The sequence below is a fragment of the Drosophila biarmipes genome, unplaced genomic scaffold, assembly GCF_025231255.1.
Source record: "Drosophila biarmipes strain raj3 unplaced genomic scaffold, RU_DBia_V1.1 ptg000019l, whole genome shotgun sequence".
In the NCBI taxonomy this organism is placed as follows: domain Eukaryota; kingdom Metazoa; phylum Arthropoda; class Insecta; order Diptera; family Drosophilidae; genus Drosophila; species Drosophila biarmipes.
The window spans coordinates 1,877,523-1,883,695 of NW_026114537.1; positions in this window are offsets into that span (position 1 = coordinate 1,877,523).

Genomic DNA, 6,173 nt, shown 5'->3' on the forward strand with positions numbered 1-6,173 from the left:
TCGCATCGAAAATTCTATTTATAATTATGAAGAAAAACATTCCATAATTATTATCTGAAATATCTGTCTTTCTAGCCCGATATTAAGATGTTTTCCCACTGCACGCTGGAGTCGTATTAATATTTGATAGTCTTCGACAAATAATAATTTTAATTTTACAATTTCAAATTAGCCGATTTTTCTCGAAAATTTGTCTTTTTCACTTCAGTCTGTAACAAAATTAAAAAAAAGGGAATTACAAAAAAAAAAAAAACTCGACGGCGTTTCCTGCTAACTATTATCTATCGAATGACATGGCCATTTTTGATTTCTGATGATCCAGCGCCGAGTTATGAGGGGCATCGCAATTCAACTTTTTTCGAGACAAATCTCGACAATTTCTACCATTATCCATTTCTTTGTAAAAACTGGATAAGACATTCGAAGAATGTACTAATGTACTATTGAATAAATATATTTTAACTGTATCGTATGTATGTATGTAAATTATCGGAAAAGTCTTTTAAACCTTAAGTTCGTTAGTGATGCCGCTCTTGCAAAATTTCCGATATCAACGAAATTTCCCTATCTGAAGATCCTTATCACACAACTATACCAATATCCGTTGAGCTTTTAAGCGAATCTTAAATGAAAAACTTGTCCGATAAAGTATTGTTGGAAAACAGATTATACTGGTCTACATTATTATATTTTGAGGATCGACTGTTCATTTTTATCAGCAATCCAAGATTTTGACTCCGCTGTCCTACAGTTTTACAACTCCATTTGTCCAGCCTTGAAAGCTTTTGTCCCATCATTAACTGTTTCCCCTTCTTTTAAACGGTCGTGGTTTTCAAAACATTTGTTGCACCTCAAAATACAAAAAATGTTGATTTTTGATTGATCTCTACTTGACTTTGCCCGTTACTAATCTATCCACTTCCCATTCCTCACTGAAACTAGACCCTATAATTAATACCTCCCGCACGGATCCAAAACAAATGAAAATTCACCGCATTTTTTTCGTCCCTTCGCTATCTAATTAAAACAGTAGTAGATATCTCCGGTGCTCCGGAGATATAATCATCCACTTTAGTAAGGATGTCGAATATTTTTATAATATCGTATCGACAATATTTTCTGTTTTAAAAAAATATCAAAATAATATTTAATATATCTTGATATCTCTCTATTGATATTTTTTAGTTTCCCAATAAGTTTCTTAGAATTAAAAGAAATAGAAATTAAACACATCTGTCTTGAATCATATGGAGATGCCTGGAGATGCGGTGGTAGTGAGCGCCGGCGTTTTTTTCTGTGAACAATCCAAATCAGACTTATACATTTTAAACTAACTTAACCTTAAAGCAGTGTGCCTCCTACAACTCACAAGACAATGAACACATTTTTGGTGGCATTCATTATTAGGGCCACACTTCAAGGGCCACGAAACCCATACGAGGTCGGATAACTTAACAAATACTAGATTTTCCTTACAATACATATTCTACCTATCGATTACAATGTTTGACCGTCGACAACATCAATAATAGATCTTTAGATTTCAAAATGCGTTATAATTTAATTTAAACAAATAACAATAATATGAAATAACAAAATTTAATTTCAAATCCAATTTCTTGTTATCTTGTTTTTAAATAATACAGATTATATGAATTATACTCAACATACAAAACAAAATTTAATTTAAAATTTAATTTCTTATAATTTAGTTTTTAAACGATGCAGTTTATAAAAATAAAAAAAAAAATATAAAAAAAATATATTGCATTCTCGACATTTGGGGAAAAAATTATTACGATATAAATATATATTTGTTCCAAAAAAAAAAATTGATAATAATATTATCAACAACCCTAGACTTTAGCAAGGCTTTCGATGTGGTTAGGCATTCACTGCTTCTACTTAAACGTTTTTATTTGGGATTTTTCTGTCTGCTCGTTACGAGGTTCGTGCGGCTTCTACAGAAGATTGTGTGTTTGTCCAACTAAATTTATATGACGTTTTATTCTCGTGCTACTAATGCATTGGGTGTGTGCCTTGGCAGGTCTCGGTACCTTCTCGCGCTGGTTCCACTGCCTACTGATATTGCTCGTTCTGGCCTTTCGACGCGTTCCTGCGCTCTCCAACGAGGTCCGCGCGGCGATCGATGGTGTCTGCTGGTTTCACTGACGATGTCCTGCGGATTTATATAACTCCTCACATTCCGTGCTTTCTTCGGGTGACGAAAAGAAGCTCATTTTCTCTCTCTCTCTGGCTGTTATCCTGTGAGTGCTCATAGCCTTTGAGTCTCTTCCTCTTCTTTCCAGTTCTATCCTCAGACGGAATTAGGAATTCTCGTTCTTATCTCTGGCCAACAGTTCGCCGATGAGCTTTAAAACGCCGATCCTCCGTTTTATTCTCCTTCCCACGCTGTCTTCCTCGTAGATTTCAAATTCTATCGCGCCAATACTTCTTATGTTCCCACTAAGATATCGGTTCTCATTGCCTATGGATACCCACCCCGAGGCTCATTGTTCCTCCTTCTCCTTTTCGTGCCCCCACCCTTTGGTTACATCATCCGCGAGCGATCGTCTATCGATACCGATGATAAAGCGTTGCCACCTGCTCAATACGAAGTTTCACCTTTTGACAATATTTCCAGTATTTCTTGCGCCCAACGATCGCCACTATCGTACAGGGACAATCGACCGCCTGCCAATCAAGGCGCCGCTTGCTTAGGCAATGGTGAATTGGCAAATTTGGTTTTGTCCGAAAAGCTTACGTTTGGCTCGTAGTCGTTCTCTTCCTTTTTTTCCCCTTATTTTAGCTCGGCACTACCGTTTGCCCATAGCATTACGTTCGTACCATGACGACCACATGACTCCCTGTGTGCATTCATCCGCTAAAGGTGCTGTAAGCCGTGAATGCCCTTTCCTTTTTTTTTGCGAGAATCCTTATAAATTGGCTTGCTAAATATGGTTCAGGAGGTGTCGCCTCGTCACGCGTATTATCTCGCTGCCCTTTTCTAGAAGTAGTCTGCCTGAGAAAATGTACAATTACTCTCAGTGTGTATGCGTACACCCTCAAAAAATTTTAAAATGAAACTTTTAACATGAATTGTTCGGCCATTTATGCATGTATTTTATTTAATCTTTTTTTTCAATGGAACTTAAGTTTATTGTCCTAAATGACGTGTTTTTCAGAACTATTCAACGGGGGGTTATATTTTATATATAATATTAAATTTAACACTACAAGTGTACGCCCAAAAGTCTGCGTACAACTGTTTAAAGACAAGTCAGTTGAAGCTAAATTTGTGCATTAAGTTCCAAAGAATTTCAACATGAATAAAAAGGTCAAACAAATTTCTGTTGAGGAACGAATAATTATAAATTTTGTTTGGAAGGAAAATCTTATAGGGTAATTGGTGCTCTTGTTGGTAGAGCGGATTCCTTCATCCGAAACATTACTAACACCTGCAACTCGACTGACAGTAACCAATCAAAGGCTTGATCTGGCCGCCCGCCCTTGCTAACCAACCGCGAACAGAAGACTATTGTTAAGTCTTTTCATCTTAATCTGAGGAGGGCGGAGAAACTGTTTGAGTTCCTAGAACAAGTTGAATGGTCCGCCAACACCTACGGTTTAGACCTGGACCGGAGTTACTTAAAGGATAGGCATTGAAGTGGTTTATCGCCAATAATAAGCAATGGAAAACCTGGGCAGAGCTCATTGAGAGCTTGCATCTGTACTTTCTGCCGAAACATTTCTTCACAAAGTGGTTTCGTCGATGTCTTTTACCTCGATCAGCATTGTCACAGTGAGCGCTCTGACGTCGACTTTGCTGCACAGGATCGCTTTCATTGTGGTCCTTAGCTCTGTGGTTTTGGTGTCGGAGATCTTATTTAGGAGGACTGACCCCCTCGTGAGTCCGAGTCGTTGCTAAGCAGTCGCCAAGTCAACGTGTAAGGGCGCTATCAAGGCCACCCGAGGTACCAAGCCGTCTGTAAATTTACCCGCAATTAACCCTCTCGAACCCGTGAACACCTTATAAATTTGGTGGGACGAACACACAATCTACTAAGCTAGCCACACGAATCTCGTAGCGAGGTATTTGACTATGAGGGTATTTTTTTGATATATATTATATTTCTTTATGATATATATATATATATTTCTTTAAAACATCACAAAATAATTAAAAAGGATAAAAGGAGAAATCTGACGTCATTGCGAGGGGTGTGGGGTTTGAGGCGTTTTTTTATGCCGATCAATACCTATTGATGAGAACAATACATTTCAGCTAAAATTTTTGTCTAGTATGAATACTGTAGGCGCCACAGTAGAGTGGGAGTGGGCGTAGCAAGCTTTTTTCTAGCGCTCGGTTTTATGTTTACGTTTCGGTTTATCAAAACCCGCAAATTCTTAAAAATAAGAAGAATTTATTTTATCAACTTTGACAATAATATTCTGTTTGTAACTTAAAATATAGCAATAGGTAGATGGAGGTGCAAAAACATCAAAGCAAGATTTTAACGCGCGTTGAACGTGGTTCTTGCTGGGTGGTGTCTTTGTTTTATAGGTTTCTAGTCCCTTATGGTGATTGTTGCTTGGCTAGGTTTGAAGTTGCACTTGTAATACGGAAATCTGGCAGTTCTGCTTCTAGAAACTGGTCAATATTATCTTCTCGTTGCCGTCTTGAAGAAATGCCATTGACATACTTTCCTCCCGGCATCCGATGTGTTTGTTCCTGGAAGCTATTACAATTTATTGACCTGTGGATCTTATACTGGCGACGGGCTGGCACCAACGCATCTTCTACTTCTGGCAATATTAACAGGCTCATGGTTAGTCGTTTGTTCCCCAATTTGACTTCTGGCTCGAGCTGCGCACTTATTCCGCAGCTCCTTTCATTTGCCAACCTAACTTGTCGTCTTTATTATGTAATTCTTCTAAGAGCAGCCGATTTTATCCGCCAGCTCCTCGCTAATAAAGCTCGCTGAAGATCGCCAGATGTAACGAGCTGTTTTTCTATGTTTTCTCGCTACGAAACTCGTACACATAACTCAGAAGATTTGGGCGTTTGTCCCAAAAAACTTATAGTAAACGTGACCGGTCGTTGGCGATAATCCCACAGACTGCGCATCCCGTGAAATACTTCCATAGAAGCTCACGGATCTTCTTACGAGAAATCGACTTTCAATATTGTTGTTAGCATGGGACCGTAAATATCCTAGATCGAGCACACAATTTTAAGCACGGAATACATACAGTTCAATACCAGACAGCCATTGTCAGCCAAATCCAATGAAGAAAAACATTCCATAATTATTATCTAAAATATCTGTCTTTCTAGCCCGATATTAAGATGTTGTTACACTGCACGCTGGAGTCGTATTAATATTTGATAGTCTTCGACAAATAATAATTTTAATTTTACAATTTGAAATTAGCCGATTTCACTTCAGTCTGTAACAAAATTAAAAAAAAGGGAATTACAAAAAAAAAAAAACTCGACAGCGTTACCTGCTAACTCTTATCTATCGAGTGATATGGCCATTTTTGATTTCTGATGATCCAGCGCCGAGTTATGAGGAACATCGCAATTCAACTTTTTTCGAGACAAATCCCGACAATTGCTACCATTGTCCATTTCTTTGTAAAAATTGGATAAGACATTCGAAGAATGTACTAATGTACTATTCGTTGAATAAATATATTTTAAATGTATCGTATAATAATCGGAAAAGTCTTTTAAACCTTAAGTTCGTTAGTGATGCCGCTCTTGCAAAATTTCCGATATCAACGAAATTTTCCTATCTGAAGATCCTTATCACACAACTATACCAACATCCGTTGAGCTTTTAAGCGAATCTTAAATGAAAAACTTGTCCGATAAAGTATTGTCGGAAAACAGATTATACTGGTCTACATTATTATATTTTGAGGATCGACTGTTCATTTTTATCAGCAATCCAAGATTTTGACTCCGCAGTCCTACAGTTTTACAACTCCATTTATTCAGCCTTGAAAGCTTTTGTCCGATCGTTAACTGTTTTCCCTTCTTCCAAGCGGTCGTGGTTTTCAAAACATTTGTCGCACCTAAAAAAACAACAAATTTTGATTTTTGATTGATCTCTACTTGACTTTGCCCGTAACTAATCCATCCACTTCCAATTCCTCAATGAAAC